Source organism: Gossypium arboreum, chromosome 2, assembly GCF_025698485.1.
Source record: "Gossypium arboreum isolate Shixiya-1 chromosome 2, ASM2569848v2, whole genome shotgun sequence".
In the NCBI taxonomy this organism is placed as follows: domain Eukaryota; kingdom Viridiplantae; phylum Streptophyta; class Magnoliopsida; order Malvales; family Malvaceae; genus Gossypium; species Gossypium arboreum.
This window is the reverse complement of record NC_069071.1, coordinates 86,131,775-86,157,768: the sequence shown is the minus strand read 5'-3', so window position 1 is coordinate 86,157,768 and position 25,994 is coordinate 86,131,775. Positions and strand designations below refer to the sequence as shown.

General features: G+C 37.9%; 1 non-coding gene across 1 annotated transcript; it reads right to left on the bottom strand.

Annotated features, from left to right (window-relative positions):
- Nucleotides 1-22,698: 22,698 nt before the first annotated feature.
- Nucleotides 22,699-22,804, bottom strand: LOC128289988 (small nucleolar RNA R71). The gene has a single exon (XR_008279627.1). It is a non-coding gene; the product is annotated as a small nucleolar RNA R71 (small nucleolar RNA).
- Nucleotides 22,805-25,994: the final 3,190 nt, after the last annotated feature.

Genomic DNA, 25,994 nt, shown 5'->3' with positions numbered 1-25,994 from the left:
ACTCATATATACAAACTCGTAGAAGATGATTCATAGATATGGTGGACTCATGTATGCGGATTCCTAAAAGAAACTTCATAAATGTGGCAGATTCATACATTTGGATACATGTGAATTCATCTCACGGACTTTACATGGTGAGATTTCACATATAACTTTGACGTAAAACTTAAAGAAAAAGTTTGACGGACTTTCATAACTTACATATGTCATGCCATGGACTTGCTGACACATATCTGAAGTAGAAATAATTATTTTATGATTCTTGTGAGGTCTATGATATGACTGCATGCTTGTGTGAAAGTTTCATGAAGAAATTCTATTGATTAAGTGTTCAATTTGATATCTAGGACTAAATTGAGAAAGTTGCAAAATGTGAGTTCTAGAAGCTTTAAGCATGAAATTACCATGGATTTTTAATTAGAGGTCCTTAATTAGCAATTTTCCCAATTTCTATTTTTATGGACAAAAAAGGGCATGGATAGAAAAAATTGGTTAACAAAAGAATACAAAGGGAAAAATAAGTCAAAATTGTGTCCATCTTCCTCCCTCCTTAGCCAAAATTCTCAAGGAGCCATAGCTAGGGTTTTGTTCATCCTTTCAAGCTCGATTGTAAGTACACCCTAGCCCCGTTTTTAATGTTCTTTATGTTTTTGAGATCTTTGAAGAATGATCTAGCTATTTCTACCATTGTTTTGAGATAAGGTTCACGTTCAAAAACTTACCCATGTGTGATATGCATGTATTTTGGTGTTTAATGGAGGAATATGAAAGTTTGATGCATGATAAACATCTTTTACTAAGTGGTTTTTCATGAAAACACCTAAAAAGGACCTTTTTGTAAAAGTTGTAAAATGGGTGGTTAAAAATCTGATTTTAAAGAAAATGTGGGCTGATATGAGTATGATATAAGTTCGGCTAGGCTTCGGTATTAAAGAAATGAACACATTTCTTTCTACGAGCCTAGGGGCTAAGTTGTAATTATGTGAAAGTTTAGGGGCAAAATTATAATTTTTCTAAAGTATGATTTATGGACTATTTTGAACAATGTGATAATTAAATAAGCGAAATTTGCTATTATAGATCAAGAAAAATGGAGTCTGAACCTAAACCGAGAAAAGAACGAGGTTGTGGACTAAATCAAATAGTAGCCATATTTTGGGTATCAAGGTAAGTTTGTGTGTAAATAATGTAATGTTACATTGTTATGTATTTAATGCTTTAAAATTGCATGAATTTTATAATTGTCCTTATGGATCTAATTAATGATGACTTGATGACGATTCGAAAAATTAATACCTCGAAATCCCGGTTGAACCTTAGGAATAGTTAGGATACAAATGTCATGACATTAGGGTTATGTGCGATCCCATGTAAGACCATGTCTAGGACATGGCTTTGGCATCGGTATGTAATTTCATGTAAGACCATAGCGAGGCTATCGACATCGATATGTGATCCCATGTAAGACCATGTCTGGGACATGGCATTGGCATCGACCTACGATCCCATGTAAGACCGTTTCTAGGACATGGCATTGGCATTGATATGTGATCCCATGTAAGATCATATCCGGGATATGGCATTGGCATCCTACCATGTGTATGAGAGTTCTCGAGTATCCTTTAGTATTCCAAGTGGTTCAACGGGTAATGCAATGACTATGTCAAAGAGATGACAAGGTATGATCATGTTGAAAGGATACAGGTACGTGCACAAAGCTCATAAACATTGAGATTATGAATCGATGAAACCTCAAAAGAAGTGAATGAATGAACTATGATCATGAGTTTTATTGTACGTTATGTAAATGACATGACTTAAAATGTACTATGATACTCGATGAAATTATGATAAATATATTATTGAGTTATGCGTATAATATTGCTTGGTTAATGTTGTTAATTATTTACATGCAAACTTACTAACCTTTATGCTTACTCCCTTTCCTTTTCCATTTCCTTATAGTGTCGCCAAGCTAGCTCAAGGATCAAAGGACGTCGGAGCTCGATTCACACTATCAAATTAACCTTTTGGGTATAATGAATTTAAGTATTTTGAGTATGGAATGTATAGGGACATGGTCTTTTTGTTATATGTCATATTGGTTTAGCCAAGTGTGTTGGCCTATAATGATTTGATGATTCATTTTGTATATGGCCGTGAGATATGGCTCATATTAATTATGGGGATGTAATCCTATTCATATATGCATGCATGTGCTAAAATCACTCTTGATGTGGTTAAATTCATTTAGCATGGATGAATGGTGGATGTGACCATAGATGTTGGGTGATGGAGTTGTGAGTAAATGGCATAATAACAACTAAGGCATAAATGTGTAAAATGGAAGCAAATTGAGGTTATCTCTATACATGTAATGTATGTGATTTGGTAAGCTTAGCCTAAATAAAATATGAAGCCGTAAGCTAGTATAAATTGATAAGAAGTTGACATGCATGAGTCATGTTTATGAATGTGTAAGTGCTCATTTATGCCATATAAGATGTCATTAAGATGAACGAGTCTGCATGTGTTATTGAGGGTGACAAAGGCTTGGAAAATAGCTTCTAAGTTGTCCACACAAGTAGACATAAGGGCGCGTGTCTAGACCGTGTGTGACATACAGTCTGCCCCATGGGCATGTGATCCAGCCATGTATCCCCTGCACCCTATTGAATGCAAAACAGAATGCTCAGTAGTAAACACACGGGCAGAGGCACAACCATGTGTCTCAGCCGTGTGAAGAACACGGCCGCAGGACTTAGGGGTGTGCCCAGGCTGTGTGATGTTGATAAACCATAAATTAGACATATTTTTACCCCATGTTTAATGGATTTTATGGATGATTTCTCATTAGAATTGGTGAATTCGATGCCCCTAATGCTTTAATTTCATGTTTTATACTGAGGAGAGCATAGGAGAGCAAAAGGAACGAAAAATAGGCCAAAAACTGAGAAAATAGGCCAAAGTACGAAATCAACACGGCCTGGACCTCCTCACACGGGCAGACCACACGGCCGTGTCAACCTGGCAAAATTGGAGCATGTAACACCCCTTACCCGTATCCGAGGCCGGGCTAAGGTACGAGGCGTTACCAGACAAACATACAAACATTAAACTAAAATACGAGCCATAAAATTTTATTCATATTTCAAAGCGTTTATTCTCTTACACATAGTCCCTTATTTGAGTCTACGGAGCCCAAAACATACTTTAGAAAGGGTTTGGGACTAAACCGAGAACTTACAAAAATCTTGGAAATTTCATGCTTTAAGGCTCCACACGCCCGTGTCCCAAAGTCGTGTTCCATACATGGCTGAGACACATGGTCGTGTCTCTGCCTGTGTGGAATATACCTAGGCTATTTTCCAAGCTTTGGTCAACCTTGATCTCTTACACACTTATACAAAATCAAAAGCATATAACATGGTATTCATTTAATGATTAAACATCCTCAATTAAACCACAGACATAGCATTTGTATGTCATCATACATGTGTCTCTCATACTCATTTTACCTTGTTTATTATAGTACCACTTATACATTTATACCAAGATTATCATCTTACCAAATATCTTCACTTAATCATCAAGCATTCATATTTAAAGCTAGATCATATCTTTATAAAATACCATGATTCAGATCATGAGAATAACATGTTTGCTGAAACATTTCAATTCAATTCCATACCCAACAAGCATTACATTGAGACTAGTCATATATATATATATATATATATATATACATGTCATGATACATAACATCCTCTTTTTGTTTTCTTATAAACACATATCATTTATTTCATTATATCAATATTTCATATACCATAGTTTCCATGTATTCCACATATCTTTATTTTCCTCCTCCTCCTCTCCATTCCACATCCTTAATGTATATAGCATTCTTGTAAGTACGATTTCACAATTTACTAATAAATGTTCACACCAAACTTTTCACACGAGTCATAGTCACTTAATTATTTATAATTCGAGCTACAGAGCTCCAAATTAAGATCCGTAAATTTCCCCTAAAATTAGACTCACATATCATTCCACCATAAAATTTTCATAATTTTTGGTTTAGCCAATTAGTACAGTTTATTCATTAAAATTTCAGCTATTTCACTTTCTGACAGTTCTGACCTCTCTTCACTAAAAAATAATTATATCACAGTACAGAACTCGGATAATGTTCTTGTTGATTTAAATTTAGAATAGACTCATTATGGATTTTAAAAATATAATTTTGAGCCTCTAATTATTTTTCTCCAAATTTTTGTGATTTTCCAAAGTCAGAACAGGGGATCACGTAATCATTCTAAATCAGTCTCACGAAAACATAAATATCTCAAAATATAGAGCTCCTTTGCTTTCTATGTTTCTTTTATATGAAAATAGACTCATTAATATTTAATTTTATATCTCATTCAGTCTCTGATTCAATTTATAATATTTTTGGTTATTTTTCAAAATCACGTCACTACTACTGTCCAAAACAGTTTTATTGCTAATTCACTCTTTCACACTTTCTTTGTATTAACCTTATTTTAACATACATAGCACAAATCATTTTCACCACATTTCATACATCACAAGTATAGGCCCATGATCACAAGGTCACCATAAAATCATCCTCATGTATAACTTACTTGTTTATAACCTTACCACATCCTGGTCACTTAATGAACACATCATTCACATAACCAAGTTCTTGCACATATTCATCACAAAACTCACAAAGCAATACATAGAGAGTCTCCCGTTGAACACTTCGAATCAATCCTCGATACTTGGTGGTTTCAGCACATAGCTCCACCCATCATATAGTTCGGCTCTCTTGTACACATGGTGAACACTTAGTACCACCCATGTGACCTAGCCAGTTTATCTTGTAGCTCTCTTGTCTACATGGTGTCCTTCACTTGGAACCACGCATGCGACCTAGCTACATATATCCCATAGCTCTCTTGTCTACATGGTGTACACATAGTATCACCCATGCGACCTAGCTACATCATAATGTCTTGTAGCTCTCTTGTACACATGATGTGCACTCAGCACTATACATGTGACCTAGCTATATACCATTTGTATCATCCAGTCTTTCCGAAGGTTCAACCGGGATTTCTCTCTCTTTTCCAACAATTTCACCAATCAAGTAATTATCCACAAATATATTTCCAATATTTTTATAAAATATCATAATACAAGTAATAGTGATGTATTACTTACATATAAGCTTACATCTCATTTAATATCAACGCAATAACATTAAATTACACATTGTCTTATTAAAATCATATGAACTTACAATTTCCCATAATATCCATAATCATAGAAATCACATTTATGTATAATAATTCAATGCACTTCATGTACCATAGACATATTTTTAAATCAATTCATAAACTTGGCACCATAATCATTTAATTCACTAAATTTAACTTTCAAATATAATTACAAACATTATTGTTGTTTTATTATCATACCAACTTACATACTTTCAACACTTCAGAGATCATAGTAAATATATCAATTTTACATTGAAACATGCATAAATTAATGCTTATTATACATATGAACTTACCTTGATATTAAAACGGCCATTTTACCAACTTTCCCAATTTTCGATTTTTCTCTCATTATAGGTTCAAATCTCGTTTTCCGGGATCTAAAACATCATATTTTACTTATTTAATTAATGTAGTATTCAAAACAGTCCTTAACTCAAACTTTGGAAAAATTACAATTTTGCCCCTAAATTTTTGCATATTTACACTTTTACCCCTAGGCTCGGGAATTAAAATACATCCCTTATTCTTATGTTTTATGACATGATAATCACTTTTCCCTTCTATGGCAACATCAAAGTCTCACTCTAACATATACTTATGACTATTAGGTATTTTTACCGATTAAGCCCTTTTGCTCGTTTTCACTTAAAACCGAGTAGCACAAGTTGTCTAACATAATTTAAAACCTCATATTGTATCATAAAACAGCAGAATACACAAATTTTACCTATGGGTATTTTTCCAAATATGAACCCTAGGTTGAATTATTGCTAGCATAAGCTAAATCAAGTTACCGGGACTCCAAAAACGTAAAAAACTTGAAAAACGGGGTTAGAACGGACTTACAATTGAGGTTGGGAAGCTTGAAAACCCTAGCCATGGATTCTCCCTTGGTATACACGTCCATGGCGAAGAAGATGAATAAAATTGGCTTTTAATTTTGTATTTTAATTCATTTTACCCCTAAATGACCAAAATACCCTTACTACTAAACTTTCCAAAAATTCCATCCATGTCCAATTTTTGTCCATAACTTAGAAATTGGTCAAATTGCTATTTAAGACCTCCTAATTAATATTTCAAATCAATTTCATACTAGAAACTTCTAGAATGCAAGTTTTGCAACTTCTTCAATTTAGTCCCTAACTTTGAATTAAACACTTTATGCATAGAATTTCTTCACGAAATTTTCACACAATCATGCAATCATATCATAGACCTCAAAATAATCATAAAATAATTATTTATATCTCAGATTTTGTGGTCCTGAAACCTCTGTTCCAACTAGACCCAATTTGGGGCTATTACAGGAGCACAACTCACATGGGTATATCACACGCCCGTGCCATTCTAACAGGCTCGAACACGGCCTGAAGTAATCGTACACAGGCGTGTCACACGGGCATGTCCCTGTCGAGCCCAAGTTAAGTCCAATTTGGAAAAGGCCACTTTTGAGGGCTTCTAGGCATTCCAAAGCCTATAAATACACCCTAGAAGAGGAGAAAAATGGAGATGAAGAATAAGGGGTAAGGAATTACTCCAAGGAAGCCGATTGATCCATTTCAGAAGCCGGATTCATCATCAAGACTGAAGATCTCTCCTCAATTTCCCTTCCCTTCAGGAGTTTTGGGTTTTCTTTATGTTTTGTATTCTATATTCTTCTGAGATGTTTTCTTATTTAGTGATGAACTAAAACCCCTAAATACCTAAGGGGAATGAAACCTAAGACGAATCTTGTTATTATTTTCTGAATCGTATGATAAATATTTAACTTGTTCTTAATTATGTGTTCTTAATTCTTGTTTTGATATCCCAAGATACTGATTCAAGATACGCTCTTATTCAGAGGAGGAATAGACCCTGGCTAAGAGCACATTTATCATAATTAAGCAGAGTTGATTGCCGCCTAGAAATAGGGTGACAAGATTTTGCCAGATTAGGGTGAAACCTAATAAGGGGATCCATAGATTGAGTTAGTGCAACCTTAGAGTGTTAATTAGAGAAAAGTCTCGATTATTCAATCTAGGGATTAGACATTATTAGTCTTGAATAGGGATAATAACATAACTTAGGGATTGTAACACCCCTAACTCGTGACCGACGCCGGTGTCGGACACGAGGGGTTAACGGCCAAACCCTCTCAAGATACCAACCAATTTGACATTTCCAGTCAGGCTGGAAAACTGCGTCACCGTCGCCTTAAAAATCATATCTCGAGTTTCAAAACTCGTAAACTGGTTTCGTAAATTTTACCTGAATTTAGACTCATATACCCATCCATGGATTTATTTTTAGAATTTTTGGTTGGGCCAATTGGTACAGTTTATTAGTTAAATTCACCCATGTTACAGGGACCGACTGCTCTGACCTTCGCGCGTTACAACTTGAATATCTCCCTGTACAGGGATTTAATACTGGTTCCGTTTGTTTCTAATGAAACTAGACTCAAAATGGAATCTTTACATATAAGGCATGACTCCTAATTCTTTCTGGATAATTTATGGTAAATTTTCAAAGTCGCGACAGGGGACCCAGAAACCGTTCTGGCCCTGTCTCACAAGAACCTTAATATTTCTCAGTATACCGCTCATATGGTCGTTTCGTTTCGTCCATATAAAAATAGATTCATCAAGGTTCAGTTCCATAATTTACTCACTATTTAATTCTACTTCTACTATATTTAGTGATTTTTCAATCTCATCTCACTGCTGCTGTCCGCAACAGTTACTGCAGTAGACTATGCCAATTTCATGAATTTTTCCTTGGCCTTAATCATCCATCATACATGACACAAATTATGGCCACCTTATCAAGATTTGAGTTTCTAAGACTCGTGGCTATAGGTTCTAGCATCCCACTCGACGACCACATAGGCCATTTTCACATGGCTTAAAGTTTACAACCCACAATTCGACAAAATATAATAGCCTATACATGCCAAATGTTCTTCAACAACAAAAACAATACCACAAGATTTCAGCCGGTGTGATGACTTCAACGACGGTTCCGAGCACGCAACAATACGAGTCCAAGAGACCTAAAATGGGTGACAAGAAAACACCGAGTGAGTTTACAACTCAGTAAGTCATAAGCATTCGTCAATCCACTGATAAAGTTACTACTACATGTACAACAAATGAGGCTAGGTACTCGTCCATATCGAATCTATACCATAATACCTCGAACCTTTCGGTCCACTCTCGTACCAATTCATACATCCACATTTCATATTCTACACAACAAGATAATCGAAGCATTTTTACACATTAACTCAATTTCCAGCACAACCATACAATTTCAATCATCACATAGATTTAAGGCTTACCAAATTCAACCCCGAGCATGAACATATTTTCTATTCACAAGAGCTCGAGGTACTTACCCGATCCGCTGTCCGGATTAGCTCGATAATGTCACACACTCAGTGCCAATTGTAATGCAAGAACATATAGTGAATCCGCACACTTAGTGCTATATGTATTCAACTCGCACACTTAGTGCTATATAATCAAACTCGCACACTTAGTGCTGTACAATTTTAAACCCGCACACTTAGTGCCAATCTTGTCACCGTGTCCATTTATACCCGCACACTTAGTGCCGAGACCAATACCTTATGTATTTTGCTGCCTTTATACATTCAACAATGGCATCATTCCATACACATACATTTCCATTTACACACCAACTCATTTAAACACATTTGCATATATATATTGATCATTTAAATCAACACCAAATATACGCTTAATGACTTACCTTGTGTTGGGTAAAACAGTCCAAGTCGGATACTCGATGACCTTCGTCTTTCCCTTGCTTGATTCTCCTTCTTTAACTCCTTGAGCTTAATCAATAAATCAACTAGTTTAACCCTCTTGCTAAACATTCATAATTCAATTACACATGCATATGTATGTTTGTATATTCGCAACCATCCTCACTTATTACCCATTTGGTCAACAATCTAAGCCAAGATAAGGCTTCAATATGGTTGCCTCTAACCGAATACATGCACACCAATCTACTTCCTTTGGCCGAATATGCATGTCTATGTGGAGGCTAACTTTACACTTAATACTACACAAAAAAACAGCATACATTTTCCTAATTAACGATTACATATTGTAGTTCTATACACATCTCTCATTTATTTCATAACCAAACAACATCACAAGAAAATAGACACCTTAAAATAGTATACATGTCATACCAATTCATCATGTGCAAACATATATTCATGTAGGTGCAATGGCCGAATTCTCAAGTGGCTTATATCCAAATATACACACATATCCAAAGCTTAAATCTTACTTACCATGCAACATGCATGAATCATACTTATGGATACAACATGGCCGAATACCACAACACCATACCGTTTCAATTTGGTCATGGTTAAACAAAGAACTTAGTATCTCATTCAAAATGCTAAAAGAAAATCTAAGAATCCTCAATCTACCATCACATGAATCATTATCAAGCTTGATATTTAGCATGCAATGGCATTAACACCATATTCACTTTGGCCGAATTTCATTCCCATGACATAACAAAGATTTGAACCATGGGCTAACAAGAACATCAAGCTAGCAACTAAAATATACATGAATCTCATGGCAAAACATCAAACTTACCTTAATCTAGGTACAAGTATGGCCAAACCTCCTCCTAAACCTCTTCCAAACCAACATGAAACAAGAATTCCTTCCTTCCTCCTTAGAATTTTCAGCCCAAAGGAAATGAAAATGATGAACAAAAATTCTTCTTTCTTTCTCCACACTCACGGCAACAAGGGCATCCAAGCTCATCTTTCTCTTTTTTTTCATTTTTTATGCTTATTTTTATTATAATACTTCCTACATAACTCACTAGCCAAACATGTTGGAAACATGTTTTCCTTGCCCATCATGCCCACCTTGGCCGCCACTATAGTCAAATTTGGGGAATTTGACATGCAAGGACAACATTTCCTAGTGTGCATCAATAGACCACTTCCACATTTGCCTATCTCAATTCTAAATTTTCTCACACAAGTCCTTTCTAGTGAAATTCACCTTTATAACACTAAATCAATCATCATAAAATGTCATACATGAGCACACATATTATAGGCATCAAAATAAATTTTTAATTATTTTTATGCCTCGGTTTTGTGGTCCCGAAACCACATTCCGACTAGGGTCAATTTTGGGTGTTACAACTCTCCCCACTTAAGAAATTTTCGTCCCGAAAATCTTACCGTAAATAGGTTTGGATATCGTTCTTTCATAGAGTTCTCGGTCTCCCAAGTAGCTTCTTCTATCCCGTGCTTGAGCCATAACACTTTCACTAGCGGAACCCGCTTGTTTCGCAACTCTTTCACTTCTCGTGATAGGATACGAATCGGTTCTTCCTCATAACTCATATTAGCTTGAATTTCAATTTCTGATGGACTAATCACGTGCGATGGATCGGATCTATAGCGTCGAAGCATCGAAACATGGAAGACGTTGTGAATCCTTTCAAGTTCGGGGCAAAATCAAACGATACGCGATCGACCGACTCGTTCAGATATTTCATATGGCCCGATGAACCTCGGGCTCAATTTTCCTTACGGCCAAATCTAAGCACCTTCTTCCAAGGTGAAACTTTGAGAAAGACCTTGTCTCCAACCCGATATTCAATATCTTTTCTTTTCAAATCCGCATACGACTTTTGGCTATCCGGCAAGACTTTCAAACTTTCACGAATTACTCAAACTCTTTGCTCGGCATCCTTAACCAAATCAACCTCAAGAATTTACCTTCACTAAGTTCATCCGAATAATGGGGTACGGCATTTACGAATCGTATAAAGCCTCGTAAGGCGCCATCTTAATACTTGATTGAAAGCTATTGTTGTAAGCGAATTCAATCAAAGGCAGATACCGTTCCCATGAACCACTAAACTCAAGGATACAACATCTCAACATATCCTCGAGTATTTGAATTATCCGTTCGGATTGACCATCGGTTTGGGGGTGAAAGGCGGTGCTGAAATGCAACTTGGTACCCAAAGCTTCTTGAAATTTCTTCCAAAATCGCGAGGTAAATCTCGGATCTCTATCCGACACAATAGAAATCGGTACCCCGTGTAATCTCACAATCTGAGAAACGTACAATTGGCTAGTTTATCCAATGAAAATCCGTCACGCACGGGATAAAGTGAGCCGACTTAGTCGATCTATCAACAACAACCCAAATCGCATCCTTCTTACTAGTCGACAATGGCGGCCGGACACAAAGTCCATTGTGACTCGATCCCATTTCCACTCGGGTATCGTGATCGGCTGAAGCAATCCTGAAGGCACTTGATGTTCCGCTTTCACTTGTTGACATATTAAACATCTCGAAACAAAGTCGGAGATGTCCCGTTTCATACCATGCCACCAAAACCGACGTTTCAAATCGTTGTACATCTTCGTACTCCCCGGGTGGATTGCCATTCGGCTACAATGGGCTTCGTTCAAAATTATTGGAATAAGTTCAATTCTTTGGGACACACAGACGACTTCAACCTCAAACAATCGTCATCATCGATTTGAAATTCGAGTCCTTGTTCGAACACACTCATCCCATTTTGCAACCAACTCATCGTCGACTTTCGAGCTTCACGAATTTGACGATCAATAATGGTTTGGCTTTCAATTCAGCTACTAACACATTGTCGGGTAGGATAGACAAGTGTACATTCATCGCTCATAAAGCAAATAGTGATTTCGGCTTAAGGCATCCGCAACCACATTAGCCCTTCCCGGTGATAATCAATGACGAGCTCATAATCTTTTAACAACTCGAGCCATCGCCTTTGTCGCAGATTTAAGTCTCTTTGGGTCATCAAATATTTGAGACTTTTGTGATCCGAATACACATGGCACTTCTCACCAAATAAGTAATGTCGCCATATCTTTAAGGCGAATACGATGGCAGCCAATTCGAGATCATGGGTCGAATAATTTTTCTCATGTGGCTTTAATTGCCTCGACGCATAGGCCACATCTCGCCCTTCTTGCATCAATACGCAACCCAACCCAAGTAGGGATGCGTCACTATAAATGACAAACTCTTTGCCCGATTCGTGTTGCACTAGAATTGGGGCTTCAGTCAAATAAGCTTTCAGTTGATCGAAACTTTTCTGACATTTCTCCGTCCATTCGAACTTAACAACCTTTTGGAGTAGCCGTCATTGGCGTGGCTATCGTCGAGAAACCTTTACAAATCGTCGGTAATAACCGCAAGCCCCAAAAAGCTCCTAACTTCGGTAACATTCCTTGGTGGTTTCCAATCGACTATGGCGAAATTTTGTTCGGGTCCACCTCGACACCGATCACGGACACCACGTGCCCCAAAAAGCTAACCTCTTTCAACCAAAATTCACATTTATTGAACTTTGCGTATAATCGCTTATCTCGTAAGATTTGCAACACTAGCCTCGGTGTTCAAGATGCTCGGTTTCATCTCGAATAGACCAAAATGTCATCGATAAATACAACTACGAACCGATCCAAGTATGGCCTGAAAATTCTATTCATTAAATCCATAAACACTGCAGGGCATTAGTGAGCCCAAACGGCATCACCAAGAATTCAGAGTGACCGTACCTCGTTCTAAAAGCGGTTTTGGGTATGTCCGATTCTCGGACCCTCAACCGATAGTACCCGACCTCAAATCTATCTTTGAAAACACCGAGGCTCCTTTAATTGATCAAACAAATCGTCAATTCGTGGCAATGGATATTTATTCTTTATCGTCACTTTATTGAGTTGACGATAGTCGATGCACAACCTCATGGTTCCGTCCTTCTTCTTCACAAACAATACAAAGTGCGCCCCATGGAGAAAAACTCATCGAGCGAAACCTCTATCCGTCAATTCTTGCAATTGAACCTTCAATTCCTTTAATTCCGTTAATGCCATACGATACGGGCTATTGAAATCGGCGTAGTACCGGTACAACCGATGCGAATTCCACTTCTCGAACCGGTGGCAATCCGGTAACTCCTCGGAAAAACATCTGAATACTCACAAACCACTGGTACCGATTCGAGTTTCCTTTCCGTCTCTTTACTTCCAAACACATACGCAAGGTATGTTTCACACCCCTTTTTCACATACCTCCGATGTTTCACACCCCTTTTTCACATACCTCCGAGCGGTCATAGAAGATATTATCGCTGGCGCTCCTTTTAAATCAGTAGACTCGACTCGGACTACCTCATTATTTGCACTCCTCAAATCAATGGTTTTCCCTTTGCAGTCCACCACTGCATCATGTACGGTCACCAATCCATACCAAGAATAACATCGAATTCATTAAATGGTAGAAGCATCGATCGGTAGGAAAAGCAGGATTCTCGAATTGTTAGGGGCATCTCTTGCACACTTTATCAACGAGCACGTATTGACCCAAAGGGTTTGACACTCGAATTACGAACTCGAAGAGACTCAACAGTAGAGTCTTCTTTGGATGCTAAGGTTTCACATACATATGAGTGAGTAGAGCCGGGTCAATCAATGCAATCACAATAGTATCAAAGAGAGTAAAAGTACCAATGATAACGTCAGGGAGGATGCCTCCTCTCGTGCGCGGATGGCATATGCTCTAGCAGGAGTACGGGTCTCGGATCGGACAGCCGTATTAGAGGCTCCTCTCTGATTACCACCCCTACCTCCAGAGATTCTCGGGGCCTACCTCCACCGTCGTTCCACTAGGTCTTGCACCTTGCGTCTTATTCCTCTCATCTAGCTCCGTGCAATCTCTAATGAAGTGGTCCTTGAACCGCATCCATAACAGCCCTATTAATGAGACTTACCCCAACATTCACCTAGGTGTCGTCTTCCACATTGGGGCATTCAGGTCTCTCTTGACGATTATTGCCCACACTAGCTATCAAGTAGCTCAGAGTCCGTCGATGGTCGGGCTCTAATGGAAATTCCATGATCGTCCTCGACTTCTTCGGTGTCCTCCACGAACCTCTTTACAGCCGAGAACGGAGCTTTACTCGTCGATCTTTTACGGTAATCTCTTGCTTCAAATTCAGCCTTCTTCTTCTCCTTCCCAAGTTCTTCCGCCTTGCGTGCTCGTTCGACTAGTGTCACGAACTCCTTTATCTCCAAAATTCCCACTAGTAACTTTAACTCTTCATTCAATCCTTCTTCAAATCTTTTGCACATCGCAACCTCATCAGCCACACACTCCGAGCATACCGACTAAGTCTTACGAACTCATGTTCAGATTCGAGATCTGATCATCCGCCTTGCTTGAGTTCCAAGAATTCCTTACGCTTCGATCGATGAACCGTTGACTAATGTATTTCTTTCAAATTGGATTGGAAGAAATCCCAAGTAACTCGTTCATTTGGGACTATGGAAATTAAAGTCCTCCACCAATAGTAAGTGAGTCTCATAACAAGGATATAGCACACTTAAGACATTCGTCGGTGTGCATGATGATCATCTAACACTCTAATGGTGTTATCGAACCGAACTTCGGCCTTTTCGGCATCATCAAGAACTATGGCCTTGAACTCCTCGCCCCACGCTTTCTAATCAAGTCCACGGTGGTTTACTCAGCCTCACAGGATCAATGAATGGAGGCATTGCGGCTCTTGGGGTGGAGTATTTAAATTCGGAATGGTTGGACAGCCGGGTTGGTTCGGGCATATTGCGCGACCCACTCATTCATCATGGTGAAGAAGGCTTGTTTCGCCCCTTCATTTTGATTATTCGCGGATGATCGAGGCTCAACGGGCGGTGTCCCTTGCGCAAGAGCAGCCGCTAAACTTTCAACGTCATCTCGCCAAGGGTCTCTACCCCGGGTTCCATTGCTAATCAAAACAAAAATTCCAACCGTCAGAAGTCATCACATTATTAAGCGCTAACAATTTGGCATGTATAGCTAGACTCACACGCGCTATGGTAGTCCTAGAACCGACTAAACCATGGCTCTGATACCAATAAAATTGTAACACCCTAACTCGTGACCGACGCCGTTAGTCGGACACGAGGGTTAACGCCAAACCTCTCAAGATACCAACCAATTTGACATTTCCAGTCAGGCTGGAAAACTGCGTCACCGTCGCCTTAAAATCATATCTCGAGTTTCAAAACTCGGAAACTGGTTTCGTAAATTTTCCTGAATTTAGACTCATATACCCATCCATGGATTTATTTTTAGAATTTTGGTTGGGCCAATTGGTACAGTTTATTAGTTAAAGTCACCCATGTTACAGGGACCGACTGCTCTGACCTTCGCGCGTTACAACTTGAATATCTCCCTGTACAGGGCTTTAATACTGGTGCCGTTTGTTTCTAATGAAACTAGACTCAAAATGGAATCTTTACATATAAGGAATGACTCCTAATTCTTTCTGGATAATTTATGGTAAATTTTCAAAGTCGCAACAGGGGACCCAGAAACCGTTCTGGCCCTGTCTCACGAGAAACTTAATATTTCTCAGTATACCGCTCATATGGTCGTTTCGTTTCGTCCATATAAAAATAGATTCATCAAGGTTCAGTTCCATAATTTACTCACTATTTAATTCTACTTCTAATATTTTTAGTGATTTTTCAATCTCATCTCACTGCTGCTGTCCGCAACAGTTACTGCAGTAGACTATGCCAATTTCATGAATTTTTCCTTGGCCTTAATCATCCATCATACATGACACAAATTATGGCCACCTTATCAAGATTTGAGTTTCTAAGACTCGTGGCTATAGGTTCTAGCATCCCACTCGACGACCACATAGGCCATTTTCACATGGCTTAAAGTTTACAACCCACAATTCGACAAAATATAATAGCCTATACATGCCAAATGTTCTTCAACAACAAAAACAATACCACAAGATTTCAGCCGTGTGATGACTTCAACGACGGTTCCGAGCACGCAAACAATACGAGTCCAAGAGACCTAAAATGGGTGACAAGAAAACACCGAGTGAGTTTACAACTCAGAAGTCATAAGCATTCGTCAATCCACTGATAAAGTTACTACTACATGTACAACAAATGAGGCTAGGTACTCGTCCATATCGAATCTATACCATAATACCTCGAACCTTTCGGTCCACTCTCGTACCAATTCATACATCCACATTTCATATTCTACACAACAAGATAATCAAGCATTTTTACACATTAACTCAATTTCCAGCACAACCATACAATTTCAATCATCACATAGATTTAAGGCTTACCAAATTCAACCCCGAGTATGAACATATTTTCTATTCGTCAAGAGCTCGAGGTACTTACCCGATCCGCTGTCCGGGATTAGCTCGATAATGTCGCACACTCAGTGCCAATTGTAATGCAAGAACATATAGTGAATCCGCACACTTAGTGCTATATGTATTCAACTCGCACACTTAGTGCTATATAATCAAACTCGCACACTTAGTGCTGTACAATTTTAAACCCGCACACTTAGTGCCAATCTTGTCACCGTGTCCATTTATACCCGCACACTTAGTGCCGAGACCAATACCTTATGTATTTTGCTGCCTTTATACATTCAACAATGGCATCATTCCATACACATACATTTCCATTTACACACCAACTCATTTAAACACATTTGCATATATATATTGATCATTTAAATCAACACCAAATATACGCTTAATGACTTACCTTGTGTTGGGTAAAACAGTCCAAGTCGGCTACTCGATGACCTTCGTCTTTCCCTTGCTTGATTCTCCTTCTTTAACTCCTTGAGCTTAATCAATAAATCAACTAGTTTAACCCTCTTGCTAAACATTCATAATTCAATTACACATGCATATGTATGTTTGTATATTCGCAACCATCCTCACTTATTACCCATTTGGTCAACAATCTAAGCCAAGATAAGGCTTCAATATGGTTGCCTCTAACCGAATACATGCACACCAATCTACTTCCTTTGGCGAATATGCATGTCTATGTGGAGGCTAACTTTACACTTAATACTACACAAAAAAACAGCATACATTTTCCTAATTAACGCATTACATATTGTAGTTCTATACACATCTCTCATTTATTTCATAACCAAAACAACATCACAAGCAAATAGACACCTTAAAATAGTATACATGTCATACCAATTCATTATGTGCAAACATATATTCATGTAGGTGCAATGGCGAATTCTCAAGTGGCTTATATCCAAATATACACACATATCCAAAGCTTAAATCTTACTTACCATGCAACATGCATGAATCATACTTATGGATACAACATGGCGAATACCACAACACCATACCGTTTCAATTTGGTCATGGTTAAACAAAGAACTTAGTATCTCATTCAAAATGCTAAAAGAAAATCTAAGAATCCTCAATCTACCATCACATGAATCATTATCAAGCTTGATATTTAGCATGCAATGGCATTAACACCATATTCACTTTGGCGAATTTCATTCCCATGACATAACAAAGATTTGAACCATGGGCTAACAAGAACATCAAGCTAGCAACTAAAATATACATGAATCTCATGGCAAAACATCAAACTTACCTTAATCTAGGTACAAGTATGGCCAAACCTCCTCCTAAACCTCTTCCAAACCAACATGAAACAAGAATTCCTTCCTTCCTCCTTAGAATTTTCAGCCCAAAGGAAATGAAAATGATGAACAAAAATTCTTCTTTCTTTCTCCACACTCACGGCAACAAGGGCATCCAAGCTCATCTTTCTCTTTTTTTTCATTTTTTATGCTTATTTTTATTATAATACTTCCTACATAACTCACTAGCCAAACATGTTGGAAACATGTTTTCCTTGCCCATCATGCCCACCTTGGCGGCCACTATAGTCAAATTTGGGGAATTTGACATGCAAGGACAACATTTCCTAGTGTGCATCAATAGACCACTTCCACATTTGCCTATCTCAATTCTAAATTTTCTCACACAAGTCCTTTCTAGTGAAATTCACCTTTATAACACTAAATCAATCATCATAAAATGTCATACATGAGCACACACATATTATAGGCATCAAAATAAATTTTTAATTATTTTTATGCCTCGGTTTTGTGGTCCCGAAACCACATTCCGACTAGGGTCAATTTTGGGCTGTTACAGGGATCTTTACGGAGCAAGTTGAATGAATAAATCGTCCGATTCAGAGCCAGAATAACAAGTAAAGTCTAGGTGGATTTTTTCTTAGGTATTGTCTTAAGTCAATCGATCTTCCCCAAAAGCAATTCCCCAATTCTTTTCTCTGTGCATTCTCAGTTTAGATAATTAGTTAATTAAATCAAAACCTCTTTATTCTTAGGCTAGATAATAAAAAGACAGTCATTACTAGTACTTTTAGTTCCTTCGGGTTCGACAATCTAGTCTTGCAAAAACTATACTACTGTTCGATAGGTACACTTGCCTACATCGCGATAATAGTTAGTTCAAGAACGAGTAATTATAAATATTTAAAACCTATCATGAAACCTTGCAATAAAGTTTTTGGCACAGTTGCCGGGGAGCTAAAATATTAGGAACACTCAATTTTTATTACTTTGGCCATTTATTTTTCTTGCAATTTAATTTAATTTAATTTTTATTATTACTAATTAATTTACTTTTTCTTTCTTTTGACAGGTTTTTATAGTTTATGACTAGAAGAAACCAATTGAGACCATTACTTTTTTACGAAGAAATCGATCGCACAGTTCGTAAAAACCGAAGAGAAATAAGGCGAAAGTTAAGATATAAGAAGAACGAGCAAGAAGACGATATCAACCCCTAACAGAAGAGATGGCTGAAAACCAAGGCAATCAGCTACCTCCTGCAATTGTGGTTGATTGAAATCCTGCTCTACGTACTATGTATGACTAAGCTAAACCTTCTTTATAGGAACTGAGTCAAGTATAGTCAAACCTGCTATTGCTGCGAATAATTTCGAACTGAAACCTAACACAATTCAGATGATACAGCAGTTTGTTCAGTTTGATGGTTTGCAGGATGAGGATCCCAACAGTCACGTTGTGACAGCCCAAAATTGACCCTAGTCGGAATGTGGTTTCGGGACCACAAAATCGAGGCATAAAAATAATTTAAAATTTATTTTGATGCCTATAATATGTGTGTGCTCATGTGTGACATTTTTTGATGATTGATTTAGTGTTATAAAGGTGAATTTCACTAGAAGGGACTTAGTAGTGAATTTTGAAAGTACGATAGGGAAATGTGTGATGACTAATTAAAGCATGCATGCAAAACAATGGACTTGCATGTCAAATTCCCTTTTATAGGTGGTGGCGGCCATGGCAAGGAATTATGGGCAAAGAAAACATGTTATGACATGTTTTGTTAATGCATGATGTATTAAGTGATAAAATAATTAGATGTGGGAAGAGAAACAAAAAAAATGTGTGTGTGAGTGTAGCATCCTTTCCCCATTGTCGTGCAAGTGAAAGAAAAACAAAAAAATTGTTCATCTTTGTTCTCTCCTTTTGGCCGAAAATACTAAGGAAGAAGATAGGATTTTGCTCCATTTTTGGTTTAGAAGAGATCTAGAAGGAGATTTGGCTAAACTTGCATCAAGATTAAGGTATGTATGAGGTTGTGTCATGAGATTCATGCATGTTTTAGTTGCTAACTTGATGTTCATGTTAGCCATGGTTCAAATCCTTGTTATGCCATGGAAATGGTGTTTGACCAAAGTTGTTATTGTGTTAAAGCCATTGCATGCTAAATGTGAAGCTTGCTAATGATGCATGCAATGATGGATTGTCTACTCTTGAAATTTCTTTGTAGCAATCTTGAGTAAGACATTGAGTTTTTTTTTGTTTAACCATGACCGAAGTTGAAAGGGCATGATTGTGATGTATTCGCCATGAAGCATTCATGAGCATGGTTTATGCTTCTTGCATGTTAGTTAAAATTTGTGTTTTGGATGGTTATGGACACCTTGAAATTCGGGCTTGCACATATATGTGTATATATGTTTGCACATGATATTTTGGTTATGAAGAAAGTGATAAATATGTTTGTTTAAAGAAGAAATTTGTTGAAGAATGTTGTGAAATTTGCATGTACATTCGCCTAGTACATGTATAGTGTGAAAAACCTTGAAATTATTTTTGATTTTGTGTATTTATGACCATGTATAATCGGCCACATGAGTAATTTGAGCACTTGATGTTATGTTAAAATTCTTGAGCTTAAATATATGGATGTATGTATATGTGGCCATATAATGGCGTTTTGGTTCAAAGGTTGAATGATAAATTATAATAAAGTGAGATGATATGAGATGCCGAATGTGATTGACTAGTGAACATTATTGAGAAAATATTGAATACTTCTACTTGTATTCGTTAACCTCAAGAGCAAAGGGAGCTAAATCCGATAAAGGGAAGGAAAAGTGATCGAATAGCCGTTGAAGCCGTTCGACAACATCCGAGGTAAGTCCTCAAGAAATGACCCTACTCAATTATGTGAAATGAAATATGGATGTGTAATGATTATTGAATTATGTGTGTATGAGTATTTGAATGATACCCGGGCTAAGTCCCAAGGCGATTACGCTAGTGATATATTTGTGTTTGAGCCTTAGTAACGAAAATGAAACATGGATGTGTAATGATTATTGATGTATGTGTGTGCATGAGCAATTGAATGATATCCGGCTAAGTCCCAAGACATTTATGCTGGTAATTATATCCGGTTAAGACCAAGGCAATTGTGCTAGTGACTACATCCGGCTAAGACCCAAAGGCTTTCGTGCGAGTTGTTAAATCCGGGCTAATACCAAGGCATTTGTGCAAGTCGTTCTATCCGGCTAAGACCAAGGCATTCGTGCATGTGGTTATATCCGGTCAGATTCAAGAAGCTTGGGCTAGAGGTGAGCGTTGGTTGCTGTAATAAATTTAATTAGTACGCTCGAAAAGCCCAAAGGATAAGGTATGTTTATATGTGCATTGGAAAAGTCGATATGTTTGAGTAACGTTCGCTCAATCGACTAACGAGTTTTCAGCTATTGAATTGGTTGATATCTTGTGAAAGTATATAATGATGAAGTGTGAAGTAAGTATGATTATGTGGATGTGTATTAATGAAATGATTCATTTGGCTATGTGAATGTAATGCTTTAGTTAAAGCTGATTTTATTTCTTGAGACTTACTAAGCATAAAAATGCTTACCTCGTTGCTTTGGCTCTCTGTTTTATAGATTTTGCTCGTTAGCGATCGGATTCGGGATCATTAAAGTCGAAGTCATCTACACTATGAAAGCCTCCATTTTGGTATAATTTTGGTTGAACTTTGAAATGGCATGTATAGGACTACCCTATTGTTGAAGGTCATGTACCTTTCGGTTTTGTGTAAGCTTGGATAGCCATGCGAAAATGGCTTATATACGTTTTTAGTATGATTCTATAATCGTTTGTATGATGATCATTATGGGGTATGGAATTGTTTTGAAAAGATTAGCCATTGGAATGGTTAATCATGATCACACTTTGTGCTATGTATGCAAAAAGGGCCAATTGAATCGTGGAAATCATGAAATAGGTAAAGGTTACCTTGAAAACAGATGCTGGCAGCAGCAGTGGTGTGGTTTTGAAAAATCACCAAAATTTGTAGGAATGGTATTAAATAGTGAATAAGTTATGTAATTGAACCTTGATGAGTCTACTTTCATATGGAAGAAACGAAATGGTTATAGAAGTTACATGTTAAGAGATATTAAAGTTATTGTGAGACAGGGCCAGAACGGTTTCTGGGTCCCCTGTCGCGACTTTAAAAATTTACTATAAATTATCCAGAAATAATTAGAAGTCATGCCTTATATGTAAAGATTTCATTTTGAGTCTAGTTTCATTAGAAACAAACAGCACCAGTATTAAATCCCTGTACAGAGAGATATTCAAGTTGTAACGCGTAAAGATCAGAGCAGTCGATCCCTGTAACATGGGTGACTTTAACTAATAAACTGTACCAATTGGCCTGACCAAAAATTCTAGAAATAAATCCATGGAAGGATATATGAGTCTAAATTCAGGGAAAATTTACGGAATCAGTTTCCGAGTTTTTGAAACTCGAGATATGATTTTTAAGGCGACAGTGACGCAGTTTTCCAGCCTGTCTGGAAATGCCAAATTGGTCGGTGCTTTAAGAGGATTTAGCTCGTTAACCCCTCGCGTCCGACACCGGCGATGGTCTCGGGTTCGGGGTGTTACACACTTGGCGAATTTTCTGGCATTTTGCGACACTTTCAAAATTAATGGCGTTTCTGATGATGCCATTCGCCTTCGATTATTCCCTTTTTCACTGAGAAACAAAGTTAAACAGTGGTTGAACTTGTTACCACAAGGGTCCATCACTACTTGGGAACAAATGACTGAAAAATTTCTATTAAAATATTTTTTGCCGACTAAAACGACTAATTTACGTAATGATATCTCTTTTTTTGTGCAGATGGACTTAGAAACACTTTACGATGCATGTGAAAGGTACAAGGATCTGTTGCGAAGGTGCCCTCATCACGAGTTACCTCTATGGCTGCAAGTTCAAACGTTCTACAATGGTGTGAATCCCTCGACAAGATAGATGATTGATGCAACTGCTGAAGGAACCATCAACAACAAAACACCTGAAGAGGCTTATGAATTCATTGAAGAAATGTCACTGAATAACTATCAGTGGCAAGTCATGAGGACTAAGCCAACAAAAATAGCCAACGTTTATAACGTTGACTCAGTTACTATGGTGTCAAATCAGGTAGAACTTCTCAATAAAAAGATTGATGGTTTACTTGGTTCTATGCAGGCACATCCAATAATGAGGTGTGACTCAAGTGGAGGAGGTGTGCATACAGAATATCAATCCTTCAATCCTACAACTGAAGAGGAACACGTTAACTATATGGGTAACAATAACTTTAGATCTAAAAATAACCCATACAGTAAGACTTATAATGCAGGTTGGAGGAACCATCCAAATTTCTCCTGGGGTGGTCAAGGGAATCCAAAGCCACAAAATCCTCAGGTTTTCAACAGCCACCTTATCAACATGAGAAGAAATCGAACCTTGAGGAGACGCTGTCTAAATTCATCTCTGTGTCAGAAACCCGTTTCCAAAATACTGAGACAGCACTTAAGAATCAACAAGCATCAATCCAAGGGCTTGAAACTCAGATAGGCCAGCTATCCAAACTAATCTCCGAACAACCACGAGGTAGCTTACCAAGTAATATTGAACCTAATCCAAGGGAACAACTCATCATAATTAGTAATCAAGATAAGGAAGGATTCCTTGCGCCTGAGCCAAAATTGATGCAAGAAACTGTGGTGAGCAAAGGTAAAAGTGAGGTAAGTCATAAAAAAATGGTGAATGAAGAATATAGACCTCGTGCCCCATACACTAGCCGACAAGGAAAGACCGCTCAGACGAACAATTTGGTAAATTCCTCAAACTTTTGAAAACATTACATATTAACTTACCCTTTATTGAAGCTCTATCGCAGATGCCGAATGCAATGAAATTTTTAAAAGAGCTTTTAGTAAATAAGCGAAAGTTGGACGAAGAGTCGCATGTGGAGCTAAACGTAGTCTGCTCAGCTATTCTACAGAATAAGCTATCCCACAAATTGAAAGATCTAGAGAGTTTTACAATTCCTTACTTAATTGGTAGTTTAGATATAAATCATGCATTAGCTGATTTAGGGGCTAGTATTAATGTCATGCCTTACAAAATGTTTAAGCAACTAGGTCTTGGGAAACCTAAACAAACTAAGATGAGCATTCAATTGGCAGATAAAACTATTAGATTTCCTAGGGGTATTATTAAAGATGTACTAGTGAAAGTGGATAAGTTCATATTTCCTATTGATTTCGTTGTTCTAGACATAAAAGAGGATAATAACACCCCTTTGATTTTAGGGAGGCCCTTTTTAAAAACTACTAAAATAATTATTGATGTTGGCACAGGTGAGATTTCACTTCGTGTGGGAGACGGAACGATCACCCTTCAAGCTCGTAATTCTAGCATCAAATCGAACATTGAAGGTAATGGTCCACACCAGTCTACTAAAACTGACAATATGACACAACATACTTTGCAGAAATTGAGTTTCAAAGAAGTTCACGAGCCATGTTCCAGCAATGATAGAGGACACATTCATGAAGAACGAAGGGTACGAATAGAGGAGCTAGACGAATAGCAAACGCACAAACCAGGAACACCCGACAAACTAAAACTACACCAAAACAAGCCCGATACCTCTCCAAATCAACTTAAGGTTGGTGATAAGGTCTTATTAGATGCCGCCGATCCCCACATTGTCACTACCACACCGAATGAGGAAATCCCTCTCACGGTAATCCGTATTTTTCCATTTGCTACGGTAGAGGTGAGTCATCCTAAGTACTGCACTTTTAAGGTAAACAACACCCGATTAAAACCTTATTTTGATGAGATTGATAGCAGGAATGAGGAGTATAAACTCCTCAAACCATCATTACCATTCACTGAAAAGGTAAGTCGAGCTTATACTATAAATAAGTGCTTCTCGGGAGGTAACCCGAGCACTAACATTATTAATTTCTTTAAATTTTGGTATTTAACTCTTAACCTACTAATAGAGGCCTTGAATACAAGTGTTTCCAAAGAGACACGGCCAAGCACACGGGCGTGCTTAAGGCCGTGTGAAAATAGGGCAAAAGATTTCCCCAACATGGGCTATGATAAAATGCCACGGCCATGGTCGAGCCTACCAAAACAACACGGGCGTGTGACACGCTCGTGTGGAAAACTCGCGGTTGAAACTGAGAAACTAGCACGGGCATGTGACACGCTCGTGGCTAAAACCCATGGACGAACCTGTTAAATTAACACGGGCGTAGGGCTTGAACACACGGGCGTGGGAGAAGCGAACTAAGCTAGACACGGCCGTGTGAACCCACACGCCCAAGGAACACGGGCTTGTACGAAATGTCAGACGGGCCTAAATTTGAAATTCGCGAATCACACGAGCTGAAATTGGGGGACACGGACGTGTACCATGGCCGTGTGCCCCAAAATCTATAAATACCCTGCACTATTCACTTTCTTCCCCATTCAAAAACCCTAACCCTAGCCGCTGCAACTCCACATGGCCCCCTGCCACGCCCGTGCCCCGCCTTCAACTTCATTTTTGATGCCCGATCTCTCTCCCTTAGCGTTTGTTTACTCTTTTCACTTCTATTTTACTTATTACTAATGCTTATTATTACAATAATTTCCATTTAGTTTGAACTATCTTCAATTTTTGTTCATTACTTTATCATTTAGTTTGCATTTTTAGTTAGTTATTATACATTGCATGTTAAATCAAGTTATTAGGAAACTTCATACCCGTGATTTTACCATACTCATTCTCATGATTTCCCATGCCAACATCTCTCATAGAATTTGCATTGTTCAATTATTTTTTATACATTTCATGCTGTTAGGAAAGCTTTATTCTTTTACACGTGCCATTACTACATACAATGACAAAGTCACGAAATTACTGTATTAGTTATGTTTGGTTGTGGCTAAAAGTCTACTTTTTAGTTGGAAATTGTATCCCTTTTACTTCGACCACTGATCAAAATGACTTGATGATTCTAATCGCAGGTACTATGTCATCGTCAAGAGGAAAGAAAACCACCGTACCTGCTTCGAAGAAGAGGAAGGGAGCGTCTTTTTTCGCGGTCCCAA